Below are 14,286 nucleotides of genomic sequence, written 5' to 3' on the forward strand. Positions count from 1 at the left end.
CTCCTGCGGAGACAACATAACCCAGCTCTTGAGAATCAAGAAGACTACGTCTGTCAATGAGCGATAGAGAAACTCGGCTAGACTGCAAAAAAGTCTCACACATGGGGTATCCCTGTACTCAGGAGAAGCAGCAGAATGTATTTTGGGGTGTCATTTCACATATACCCATGGCATGTGTGAGCAATATTTCATTTACTGACAACTTTGTGAAAAAAAAAAATATATATATATATTTCCCGGACTCACCATGCCTCTCAGCAAATAGCTTGGGGTGTCTACTTTCCAAAATGGGGTCATTTGGGGGGGGGGGGGTTTGTGCTATCTTGGAATTTTAGGGACTCCGAAACTGTGACAGGTAGTGCAGAGGTGACATGCACAATTTACTCCATTAGAAAACCTGAGAGTGTTGATTGGTTTTCGCTGTCCTGTACACAGCTAGGCTCCCAAAAAGTCTCACACATGGGGCTTCCCCATACTCAGGAGAAGTGGCAGAATGTATTTTGGGGTGTCATTCCACATATACCTATGTCATGTGTCAGAATTTTATCTTTTAGTGACAACGTTGTGTAAAAAAAAAAATAGTAATTTTCCCAAAACTTGTGGTAAAATATAAAATATTCCATGGACTCACCATGCCTCTCAGCAAACAGCTTGGGGTGTCTACTTTCCAAAATTGGGTCATTTGGGGGGGGGGGGGGTTTGTGGTATCTTGACATTTCAGGACCTCCTAAACCGTTAGAGGTAGTGAGAAAATGCAATGAAAAATGTACGCCCTTTGAAATTCTGATGGTGGTGATTGGTTTTCGAGGTCCCGTACACAGCTAGGCTCCCAAAAAGTCTCACATATGTGGTATCCCCGTACTCAGGAGAAGCAGCAGAATATATTTTGGGGTGTAATTACACATATACCCATGGCATGTGTGAGCAATATATCATTTCAATGACAACTTTGTGTAAAAAAAATAAAATAATTTTTTTAGTCATTTTTCAAACACCTGTGAAAAAAAAATGAAATATTCAATGAGCTCAACATGCCTCTCAGAACATTCCTTAGGATGTCTACTTTCCAAAAAGTGGTAATTTGGGGGGGTTTTGTACTGCCCTGCCATTTTAGCACTTCATGAAATGAGATAGGCAGTCAGAAATTAAAGCTTCGTAAATTTCAGTATTTACACCATAGTTTGTAGACGCTATAACTTTTGCGCAAACCAATAAAAATACGCTCATTGAAAATTTTTTTTTGTCAAAGACATGTAGCTAAATATATTTTGGTTAAAAAAAATGACATAAATTGAGTATATTGGATATTTTTTAAAAGACAAAGTTGAAAATGTCATTTTTTTGCAAAATTTTCACTCTTTTTTTATTAATATTGCAAAAAATAAAAATTGCACAGGTGATAAAATAACTCAAAAAGAAAGCTCTGTTTGTGGGAAAAAGGATGTAAATTTCGTTTGGGTACCACATTGCATGACCGCACCATTGTCAGTTAAAGTCGCACAGTGCCGAAGCACAAAAAGTGGCCCAGACGTAAGACAGCAAAATGCTCTAGTGGTAAAGTGGTTAACTAGATTACCATTAGGAATTGTAGGCCTAACATGTGAGGTTTAGAAGTAACTGGAAAAAGATGGTGAAAAGTGGGTAAATGTAACAAGGTATGATAGGAGAAAGGGAAGGACGTAGAAGGAATAACTCTACCAACCCTGGATATGGGGATTTGAATGTGCCACAATATTAACAGCAAGATAGATTAAAAGGAATTAATACATGTTTATTTGAAAATATAAAAGGGATACAGTCATAAAGATATAACAATGCATGTATAAAATGTGTCACAAGACCTATGAATGAACGGTGTGATCTAATTAAGGACCTACGCGTTTCTCTCACATTTGATGAGCTTCTTCAGGATCCAAGTGTACATGCATATAGAATAAAGTTTCTAAATAACAATACGTATCAATATACATCAAACCGTATACATAATCGTAAATATGATACAATTTATTTATAATCTAAATCAGTGGTGGAAATGATAATGAAGGAGCAGGTACCGGGGATAATAATAAAAAAAAAGGGAGGGGGAGAAAAGTTGGGTGTGAGGGAAAACAAACTGGACCCAGCCAGCGGTGGGGAAAATCCAAAACTTGGAAGGGAGAGGGGAAATGGGAAACGACCCCTAAAAAGGCATAAATGTAATATGAAAGACATACATATACCCTTAGCCTAAAAGAATTCAGTAAGTATTGGTTTATCATGTAAAACATAAAAGGAAAAAGAAAAAGGATAAAAACGGGAGGAAAGAAGGAGAGAGAGAAAGAGGGAACAGGGAGGAAAGAAAAGAGGGGGGAGGGAAGGAGTGGAAAGAGGGGGGGGGGAATGGCCAGGGAATGAAAAGGAGTGAGGAGAGGGGGGGGGGGGGAGTGAGGCAGATGAGCAAAAATGAAAGATAAAAAATATAAATGTTGAACCCAGTTGGGTATTACAATGTGTGAAAAATGAAAAATAAAAAGCGTGTATATAAAATGCAAAAAGTGTGAGGACAGAAAAAAAAAAACGTGATATCTAAAGTGAAGAAAGTGATAAGAAAAAATGAATATGGAGAGACGCATAGTAAAAATAAATGCATATAAAGCAGAGTGCACTTTGCTAAATGGGAACCAATATATCAGACACCCACCCAAAAGGAAAAAGTGAGAAATAGAAATCAATCAAAAAATATGAAAAGCACCAACCAAATCTAAAAAAAAGGGGGGGGGGGGGATTAACCATATATTTTGGGTCAAGGCAGGACTGTAGTATACAATGAGCGTAAGGGGGGGGGGAAAGGTAAAAGGGAGGGGATCTAACCCACATGTAGATCCCCTGAATCCAATGACGCCAAATGGGACCGATCCTAAGATAAAATAATCTGCATATATATCCAAGCAAAAACAGGAAAGAGGGAGAAGCAAATAATCCTCATATGAATGGCTTGTAATCCTACATACATAAGTTGTTATAGCATAAAAAATTGTGTATACATTAGAGGTGCATCTTCACTGGTCTCGCGATTTGATTCGATTCCACGATGCATCACAATTACTGCGCATGGTTTTTATCAAAAGATTCAACCAGTCAGAAGAACTCAAATCTATAAAAAAAATGAGGCTCCCCCTAATATACTACAGGAGACGGTCAGAGACTGCAGATATGTTACAAGAGAGGGTCAGAGACTGCAGACATACTACAGGAGATGGTCAGAGACTGCAGACATGATATAAGAGGTGTTCAGAGACTGCAGACATGGTACAGGAGATGTTTAGAGACTGCAGACATGATATAAGAGGTGTTCAGAGACTGCAGATATGATACAGGAGGTGGTCAGAGACTGCAGACATAATACAGGAGATGGTCAGAGACTGCAGACATGATACAAGAGAGGGCAAGAGACTGCAGACATGATACAGGAGATGGTCAGAGACTGCGTATATAATACAGGAGACGGTCAGAGACTGCAGACATGATACAGGAGATGGTCAGAGACTGCAGACATGATACAGGAGAGGGTCAGAGACTGCAGACATGATACAGGAGATGGTCAGAGACTGTGCATATGATACAGGAGATGGTCAGAGACTGCAGACATGATACAAGAGAGGGCAAGAGACTGCAGACATGATACAGGAGATGGTCACAGACTGCGTATATAATACAGGAGACGGTCAGAGACTGCAGATATACTACAGGGGATGGTCAGAGACTGCAGACATGATACAGGAGATGGTCAGAGACTGCAGACATAATACAGGAGAGGGTCAGAGACTGCAGACATGGTACAGGAGATGGTCAGAGACTGCAGACATGATACAGGAGATGGTCAGAGACTGCAGACATGATACAAGAGAGGGCAAGAGACTGCAGACATGGTACAGGAGATGGTCAGAGACTGCAGACATAATACAGGAGATGGTCAGAGACTGCAGACATAATACAGGAGATGGTCAGAGAATGCAGACATAATACAGGAGATGGTCAGAGACTGCAGACATGATACAGGAGATGGTCAGAGACTGCAGACATGATACAGGAGATGGTCAGAGACTGCAGACATGGTACAGGAGATGGTCAGAGACTGCAGACATAATACGGGAGAGGGTCAGAGACTGCAGACATAATACAGGAGAGGGTCAGAGACTGCAGACATAATACAGGAGATGGTCAGAGAATGCAGACATAATACAGGAGAGGGTCAGAGAATGCAGACATAATACAGGAGACAGTCAGAGACTGCAGACATGATACAGGAGATGGTCAGAGACTGCAGACATGGTACAGGAGATGGTCAGAGACTGCAGACATAATACAGGAGAGGGTCAGAGACTGCAGACATAATACAGGAGATGGTCAGAGAATGCAGACATAATACAGGAGAGGGTCAGAGAATGCAGACATAATACAGGAGACAGTCAGAGACTGCAGACATGATACAGGAGATGGTCAGAGACTGCAGACATGATACAGGAGATGGTCAGAGACTGCAGACATGGTACAGGAGATGGTCAGAGACTGCAGACATAATACAGGAGATGGTCAGAGAATGCAGACATAATACAGGAGATGGTCAGAGACTGCAGACATGATACAGGAGATGGTCAGAGACTGCAGACATGATACAGGAGATGGTCAGAGACTGCAGACAGGGTACAGGAGATGGTCAGAGACTGCAGACAGGGTACAAGAGATGGTCAGAGACTGCAGACATGATACAGGAGATGGTCAGAGACTGCAGACATAATACGGGAGAGGGTCAGAGACTGCAGACATAATACAGGAGAGGGTCAGAGACTGCAGACATACTACAGGGGATGGTCAGAGACTGCAGACATGATACAGGAGATGGTCAGAGACTGCAGACATAATACAGGAGAGGGTCAGATACTGCAGACATGGTACAGGAGATGGTCAGAGAATGCAGACATAATACAGGAGATGGTCAGAGACTGCAGACATGATACAGGAGATGGTCAGAGACTGCAGACATGATACAGGAGATGGTCAGAGACTGCAGACAGGGTACAGGAGATGGTCAGAGACTGCAGACATAATACGGGAGAGGGTCAGAGACTGCAGACATAATACAGGAGAGGGTCAGAGACTGCAGACATACTACAGGGGATGGTCAGAGACTGCAGACATGATACAGGAGATGGTCAGAGACTGCAGACATAATACAGGAGAGGGTCAGATACTGCAGACATGGTACAGGAGATGGTCAGAGACTGCAGACATGATACAGGAGATGGTCAGAGACTGCAGACATGGTACAGGAGATGGTCAGAGACTGCAGACATAATACGGGAGAGGGTCAGAGACTACAGACATAATACAGGAGAGGGTCAGAGACTGCAGACATAATACAGGAGATGGTCAGAGAATGCAGACATAATACAGGAGAGGGTCAGAGAATGTAGACATAATACAGGAGACAGTCAGAGACTGCAGACATGATACAGGAGATGGTCAGAGACTGCAGACATGATACAGGAGATGGTCAGAGACTGCAGACATGATACAGGAGATGGTCAGAGACTGCAGACATGGTACAGGAGATGGTCAGAGACTGCAGACATGATACAGGAGATGGTCAGAGAATGCAGACATGATACAGGAGATGGTCAGAGACTGCAGACATGATACAGGAGATGGTCAGAGACTGCAGACATGATACAGGAGATGGTCAGAGACTGCAGACAGGGTACAGGAGATGGTCAGAGACTGCAGACAGGGTACAAGAGATGGTCAGAGACTGCAGACATGGTACAGGAGATGGTCAGAGACTGCAGACATAATACGGGAGAGGGTCAGAGACTGCAGACATAATACAGGAGAGGGTCAGAGACTGCAGACATAATACAGGAGATGGTCAGAGAATGCAGACATAATACAGGAGAGGGTCAGAGAATGCAGACATAATACAGGAGACAGTCAGAGACTGCAGACATGGTACAGGGGATGGTCAGAGAATGCAGACATAATAGAGGGGATGGTCAGAGACTGCAGACATGATACAGGAGATGGTCAGAGACTGCAGACGTGTTACAGGAGATGGTCAGAGACTGCAGACATAATACAGGAGATGGTCAGAGAATGCAGACATAATACAGGAGATGGTCAGAGACTGCAGACATAATACAGGAGATGGTCAGAGACTGCAGACATAGTACAGGAGATGGTCAGAGATTGCAGACATGATACAGGAGATGGTCAGAGACTGCAGACAGGGTACAGGAGATGGTCAGAGACTGCAGACATAATACAGGAGATGGTCAGAGACTGCAGACATAGTACAGGAGATGGTCAGAGATTGCAGACATAATACAGGAGATGGTCAGAGAATGCAGACATAATACAGGAGATGGTCAGAGACTGCAGACATAATACAGGAGATGGTCAGAGACTGCAGACATGATACAGGAGATGGTCAGAGATTGCAGACATGATACAGGAGATGGTCAGAGACTGCAGACAGGGTACAGGAGATGGTCAGAGACTGCAGACAGGGTACAAGAGATGGTCAGAGACTGCAGACATGATACAGGAGATGGTCAGAGACTGCAGACATAATACGGGAGAGGGTCAGAGACTGCAGACATAATACAGGAGAGGGTCAGAGACTGCAGACATACTACAGGGGATGGTCAGAGACTGCAGACATAATACAGGAGAGGGTCAGAGACTGCAGACATGATACAGGAGATGGTCAGAGACTGCAGACATGGTACAGGAGATGGTCAGAGACTGCAGACATAATACAGGAGATGGTCAGAGAATGCAGACATAATACAGGAGATGGTCAGAGACTGCAGACATGATACAGGAGATGGTCAGAGACTGCAGACATGATACAGGAGATGGTCAGAGACTGCAGACAGGGTACAGGAGATGGTCAGAGACTGCAGACATGATATAGGAGATGGTCAGAGACTGCAGACAGGGTACAGGAGATGGTCAGAGACTGCAGACAGGGTACAAGAGATGGTCAGAGACTGCAGACATGGTACAGGAGATGGTCAGAGACTGCAGACATAATACGGGAGAGGGTCAGAGACTGCAGACATAATACAGGAGAGGGTCAGAGACTGCAGACATAATACAGGAGATGGTCAGAGAATGCAGACATAATACAGGAGAGGGTCAGAGAATGCAGACATAATACAGGAGACAGTCAGAGACTGCAGACATGGTACAGGGGATGGTCAGAGAATGCAGACATAATAGAGGGGATGGTCAGAGACTGCAGACATGATACAGGAGATGGTCAGAGACTGCAGACGTGGTACAGGAGATGGTCAGAGACTGCAGACATAATACAGGAGATGGTCAGAGAATGCAGACATAATACAGGAGATGGTCAGAGACTGCAGACATAATACAGGAGATGGTCAGAGACTGCAGACATAGTACAGGAGATGGTCAGAGATTGCAGACATGATACAGGAGATGGTCAGAGACTGCAGACAGGGTACAGGAGATGGTCAGAGACTGCAGACATAATACAGGAGATGGTCAGAGACTGCAGACATAGTACAGGAGATGGTCAGAGATTGCAGACATAATACAGGAGATGGTCAGAGAATGCAGACATAATACAGGAGATGGTCAGAGACTGCAGACATAATACAGGAGATGGTCAGAGACTGCAGACATGATACAGGAGATGGTCAGAGATTGCAGACATGATACAGGAGATGGTCAGAGACTGCAGACAGGGTACAGGAGATGGTCAGAGACTGCAGACAGGGTACAAGAGATGGTCAGAGACTGCAGACATGATACAGGAGATGGTCAGAGACTGCAGACATAATACGGGAGAGGGTCAGAGACTGCAGACATAATACAGGAGAGGGTCAGAGACTGCAGACATACTACAGGGGATGGTCAGAGACTGCAGACATAATACAGGAGAGGGTCAGAGACTGCAGACATGGTACAGGAGATGGTCAGAGACTGCAGACATAATACAGGAGATGGTCAGAGAATGCAGACATAATACAGGAGATGGTCAGAGACTGCAGACATGATACAGGAGATGGTCAGAGACTGCAGACATGATACAGGAGATGGTCAGAGACTGCAGACAGGGTACAGGAGATGGTCAGAGACTGCAGACAGGGTACAAGAGATGGTCAGAGACTGCAGACATGGTACAGGAGATGGTCAGAGACTGCAGACATAATACGGGAGAGGGTCAGAGACTGCAGACATAATACAGGAGAGGGTCAGAGACTGCAGACATAATACAGGAGAGGGTCAGAGAATGCAGACATAATACAGGAGACAGTCAGAGACTGCAGACATGGTACAGGGGATGGTCAGAGAATGCAGACATAATAGAGGGGATGGTCAGAGACTGCAGACATGATACAGGAGATGGTCAGAGACTGCAGACATAGTACAGGAGATGGTCAGAGATTGCAGACATGATACAGGAGATGGTCAGAGACTGCAGACAGGGTACAGGAGATGGTCAGAGACTGCAGACATAATACAGGAGATGGTCAGAGACTGCAGACATAGTACAGAAGATGGTCAGAGATTGCAGACATAATACAGGAGATGGTCAGAGAATGCAGACATAATACAGGAGATGGTCAGAGACTGCAGACATAATACAGGAGATGGTCAGAGACTGCAGACATGATACAGGAGATGGTCAGAGATTGCAGACATGATACAGGAGATGGTCAGAGACTGCAGACAGGGTACAGGAGATGGTCAGAGACTGCAGACAGGGTACAAGAGATGGTCAGAGACTGCAGACATAATACAGGAGATGGTCAGAGACTGCAGACATAGTACAGGAGATGGTCAGAGATTGCAGACATAATACAGGAGATGGTCAGAGAATGCAGACATAATACAGGAGATGGTCAGAGACTGCAGACATAATACAGGAGATGGTCAGAGACTGCAGACATGATACAGGAGATGGTCAGAGATTGCAGACATGATACAGGAGATGGTCAGAGACTGCAGACAGGGTACAGGAGATGGTCAGAGACTGCAGACAGGGTACAAGAGATGGTCAGAGACTGCAGACATGATACAGGAGATGGTCAGAGACTGCAGACATAATACGGGAGAGGGTCAGAGACTGCAGACATAATACAGGAGAGGGTCAGAGACTGCAGACATACTACAGGGGATGGTCAGAGACTGCAGACATAATACAGGAGAGGGTCAGAGACTGCAGACATGATACAGGAGATGGTCAGAGACTGCAGACATGGTACAGGAGATGGTCAGAGACTGCAGACATAATACAGGAGATGGTCAGAGAATGCAGACATAATACAGGAGATGGTCAGAGACTGCAGACATGATACAGGAGATGGTCAGAGACTGCAGACATGATACAGGAGATGGTCAGAGACTGCAGACAGGGTACAGGAGATGGTCAGAGACTGCAGACATGATACAGGAGATGGTCAGAGACTGCAGACAGGGTACAGGAGATGGTCAGAGACTGCAGACAGGGTACAAGAGATGGTCAGAGACTGCAGACATGGTACAGGAGATGGTCAGAGACTGCAGACATAATACGGGAGAGGGTCAGAGACTGCAGACATAATACAGGAGAGGGTCAGAGACTGCAGACATAATACAGGAGAGGGTCAGAGAATGCAGACATAATACAGGAGACAGTCAGAGACTGCAGACATGGTACAGGGGATGGTCAGAGAATGCAGACATAATAGAGGGGATGGTCAGAGACTGCAGACATGATACAGGAGATGGTCAGAGACTGCAGACGTGGTACAGGAGATGGTCAGAGACTGCAGACATAATACAGGAGATGGTCAGAGACTGCAGACATAATACAGGAGATGGTCAGAGACTGCAGACATAGTACAGGAGATGGTCAGAGATTGCAGACATGATACAGGAGATGGTCAGAGACTGCAGACAGGGTACAGGAGATGGTCAGAGACTGCAGACATAATACAGGAGATGGTCAGAGACTGCAGACATAGTACAGAAGATGGTCAGAGATTGCAGACATAATACAGGAGATGGTCAGAGAATGCAGACATAATACAGGAGATGGTCAGAGACTGCAGACATAATACAGGAGATGGTCAGAGACTGCAGACATGATACAGGAGATGGTCAGAGATTGCAGACATGATACAGGAGATGGTCAGAGACTGCAGACAGGGTACAGGAGATGGTCAGAGACTGCAGACAGGGTACAAGAGATGGTCAGAGACTGCAGACATGATACAGGAGATGGTCAGAGACTGCAGACATGATACAGGAGATGGTCAGAGACTGCAGACATAATACGGGAGAGGGTCAGAGACTGCAGACATAATACAGGAGAGGGTCAGAGACTGCAGACATACTACAGGGGATGGTCAGAGACTGCAGACATAATACAGGAGAGGGTCAGAGACTGCAGACATGATACAGGAGATGGTCAGAGACTGCAGACATGGTACAGGAGATGGTCAGAGACTGCAGACATAATACAGGAGATGGTCAGAGAATGCAGACATAATACAGGAGATGGTCAGAGACTGCAGACATGATACAGGAGATGGTCAGAGACTGCAGACATGATACAGGAGATGGTCAGAGACTGCAGACAGGGTACAGGAGATGGTCAGAGACTGCAGACATGATACAGGAGATGGTCAGAGACTGCAGACAGGGTACAGGAGATGGTCAGAGACTGCAGACAGGGTACAAGAGATGGTCAGAGACTGCTGACATGGTACAGGAGATGGTCAGAGACTGCAGACATAATACGGGAGAGGGTCAGAGACTGCAGACATAATACAGGAGAGGGTCAGAGACTGCAGACATAATACAGGAGATGGTCAGAGAATGCAGACATAATACAGGAGAGGGTCAGAGAATGCAGACATAATACAGGAGACAGTCAGAGACTGCAGACATGGTACAGGGGATGGTCAGAGAATGCAGACATAATAGAGGGGATGGTCAGAGACTGCAGACATGATACAGGAGATGGTCAGAGACTGCAGACGTGGTACAGGAGATGGTCAGAGACTGCAGACATAATACAGGAGATGGTCAGAGAATGCAGACATAATACAGGAGATGGTCAGAGACTGCAGACATAATACAGGAGATGGTCAGAGACTGCAGACATAGTACAGGAGATGGTCAGAGATTGCAGACATGATACAGGAGATGGTCAGAGACTGCAGACAGGGTACAGGAGATGGTCAGAGACTGCAGACAGGGTACAGGAGATGGTCAGAGACTGCAGACAGGGTACAAGAGATGGTCAGAGACTGCAGACATGATACAGGAGATGGTCAGAGACTGCAGACATAATACGGGAGAGGGTCAGAGACTGCAGACATAATACAGGAGAGGGTCAGAGACTGCAGACATACTACAGGGGATGGTCAGAGACTGCAGACATAATACAGGAGAGGGTCAGAGACTGCAGACATGATACAGGAGATGGTCAGAGACTGCAGACATGGTACAGGAGATGGTCAGAGACTGCAGACATAATACAGGAGATGGTCAGAGAATGCAGACATAATACAGGAGATGGTCAGAGACTGCAGACATGATACAGGAGATGGTCAGAGACTGCAGACATGATACAGGAGATGGTCAGAGACTGCAGACAGGGTACAGGAGATGGTCAGAGACTGCAGACATGATACAGGAGATGGTCAGAGACTGCAGACAGGGTACAGGAGATGGTCAGAGACTGCAGACAGGGTACAAGAGATGGTCAGAGACTGCAGACATGGTACAGGAGATGGTCAGAGACTGCAGACATAATACGGGAGAGGGTCAGAGACTGCAGACATAATACAGGAGAGGGTCAGAGACTGCAGACATAATACAGGAGAGGGTCAGAGAATGCAGACATAATACAGGAGACAGTCAGAGACTGCAGACATGGTACAGGGGATGGTCAGAGAATGCAGACATAATAGAGGGGATGGTCAGAGACTGCAGACATGATACAGGAGATGGTCAGAGACTGCAGACGTGGTACAGGAGATGGTCAGAGACTGCAGACATAATACAGGAGATGGTCAGAGACTGCAGACATAATACAGGAGATGGTCAGAGACTGCAGACATAGTACAGGAGATGGTCAGAGATTGCAGACATGATACAGGAGATGGTCAGAGACTGCAGACAGGGTACAGGAGATGGTCAGAGACTGCAGACATAATACAGGAGATGGTCAGAGACTGCAGACATAGTACAGGAGATGGTCAGAGATTGCAGACATAATACAGGAGATGGTCAGAGAATGCAGACATAATACAGGAGATGGTCAGAGACTGCAGACATAATACAGGAGATGGTCAGAGACTGCAGACATGATACAGGAGATGATCAGAGATTGCAGACATGATACAGGAGATGGTCAGAGACTGCAGACAGGGTACAGGAGATGGTCAGAGACTGCAGACAGGGTACAAGAGATGGTCAGAGACTGCAGACATGATACAGGAGATGGTCAGAGACTGCAGACATAATACGGGAGAGGGTCAGAGACTGCAGACATAATACAGGAGAGGGTCAGAGACTGCAGACATACTACAGGGGATGGTCAGAGACTGCAGACATAATACAGGAGAGGGTCAGAGACTGCAGACATGATACAGGAGATGGTCAGAGACTGCAGACATGGTACAGGAGATGGTCAGAGACTGCAGACATAATACAGGAGATGGTCAGAGAATGCAGACATAATACAGGAGATGGTCAGAGACTGCAGACATGATACAGGAGATGGTCAGAGACTGCAGACATGATACAGGAGATGGTCAGAGACTGCAGACAGGGTACAGGAGATGGTCAGAGACTGCAGACATGATACAGGAGATGGTCAGAGACTGCAGACAGGGTACAGGAGATGGTCAGAGACTGCAGACAGGGTACAAGAGATGGTCAGAGACTGCAGACATGGTACAGGAGATGGTCAGAGACTGCAGACATAATACGGGAGAGGGTCAGAGACTGCAGACATAATACAGGAGAGGGTCAGAGACTGCAGACATAATACAGGAGAGGGTCAGAGAATGCAGACATAATACAGGAGACAGTCAGAGACTGCAGACATGGTACAGGGGATGGTCAGAGAATGCAGACATAATAGAGGGGATGGTCAGAGACTGCAGACATGATACAGGAGATGGTCAGAGACTGCAGACGTGGTACAGGAGATGGTCAGAGACTGCAGACATAATACAGGAGATGGTCAGAGACTGCAGACATAATACAGGAGATGGTCAGAGACTGCAGACATAGTACAGGAGATGGTCAGAGATTGCAGACATGATACAGGAGATGGTCAGAGACTGCAGACAGGGTACAGGAGATGGTCAGAGACTGCAGACATAATACAGGAGATGGTCAGAGACTGCAGACATAGTACAGGAGATGGTCAGAGATTGCAGACATAATACAGGAGATGGTCAGAGAATGCAGACATAATACAGGAGATGGTCAGAGACTGCAGACATAATACAGGAGATGGTCAGAGACTGCAGACATGATACAGGAGATGGTCAGAGATTGCAGACATGATACAGGAGATGGTCAGAGACTGCAGACAGGGTACAGGAGATGGTCAGAGACTGCAGACAGGGTACAAGAGATCGTCAGAGACTGCAGACATGATACAGGAGATGGTCAGAGACTGCAGACATAATACGGGAGAGGGTCAGAGACTGCAGACATAATACAGGAGAGGGTCAGAGACTGCAGACATACTACAGGGGATGGTCAGAGACTGCAGACATAATACAGGAGAGGGTCAGAGACTGCAGACATGATACAGGAGATGGTCAGAGACTGCAGACATGGTACAGGAGATGGTCAGAGACTGCAGACATAATATAGGAGATGGTCAGAGAATGCAGACATAATACAGGAGATGGTCAGAGACTGCAGACATGATACAGGAGATGGTCAGAGACTGCAGACATGATACAGGAGATGGTCAGAGACTGCAGACAGGGTACAGGAGATGGTCAGAGACTGCAGACATGATACAGGAGATGGTCAGAGACTGCAGACAGGGTACAGGAGATGGTCAGAGACTGCAGACAGGGTACAAGAGATGGTCAGAGACTGCAGACATGGTACAGGAGATGGTCAGAGACTGCAGACATAATACGGGAGAGGGTCAGAGACTGCAGACATAATACAGGAGAGGGTCAGAGACTGCAGACATAATACAGGAGAGGGTCAGAGAATGCAGACATAATACAGGAGACAGTCAGAGACTGC

The 14,286-nt window shown here is 46.0% G+C and overlaps 5 protein-coding genes across 5 annotated transcripts in view; 2 read left to right on the forward strand and 3 right to left on the reverse strand.

The window, feature by feature from the left end:
• Positions 1-14,286, forward strand: part of LOC309550684 (uncharacterized protein) — a 1,024,308-nt gene that overhangs the window by 421,099 nt on the left and 588,923 nt on the right. The window lies entirely within an intron of this gene.
• Positions 1-14,286, reverse strand: part of LOC309550755 (uncharacterized protein) — a 318,095-nt gene that overhangs the window by 177,350 nt on the left and 126,459 nt on the right. The window lies entirely within an intron of this gene.
• LOC309550736 (uncharacterized protein) overlaps positions 1-14,286 on the reverse strand; it is an 851,482-nt gene that overhangs the window by 104,207 nt on the left and 732,989 nt on the right. The gene's annotated exons all lie outside the window — the stretch shown is intronic.
• Positions 1-14,286, forward strand: part of LOC309550715 (uncharacterized protein) — a 523,380-nt gene that overhangs the window by 86,169 nt on the left and 422,925 nt on the right. The gene's annotated exons all lie outside the window — the stretch shown is intronic.
• Positions 1-14,286, reverse strand: part of LOC309549873 (uncharacterized protein) — a gene marked incomplete at both ends in the record, with an annotated part of 66,123 nt that overhangs the window by 41,020 nt on the left and 10,817 nt on the right. The gene's annotated exons all lie outside the window — the stretch shown is intronic.

Source organism: Pelophylax lessonae (genome assembly GCF_965119305.1).
Source record: "Pelophylax lessonae genome assembly, chromosome: 3".
Lineage (NCBI taxonomy): Eukaryota > Metazoa > Chordata > Amphibia > Anura > Ranidae > Pelophylax > Pelophylax lessonae.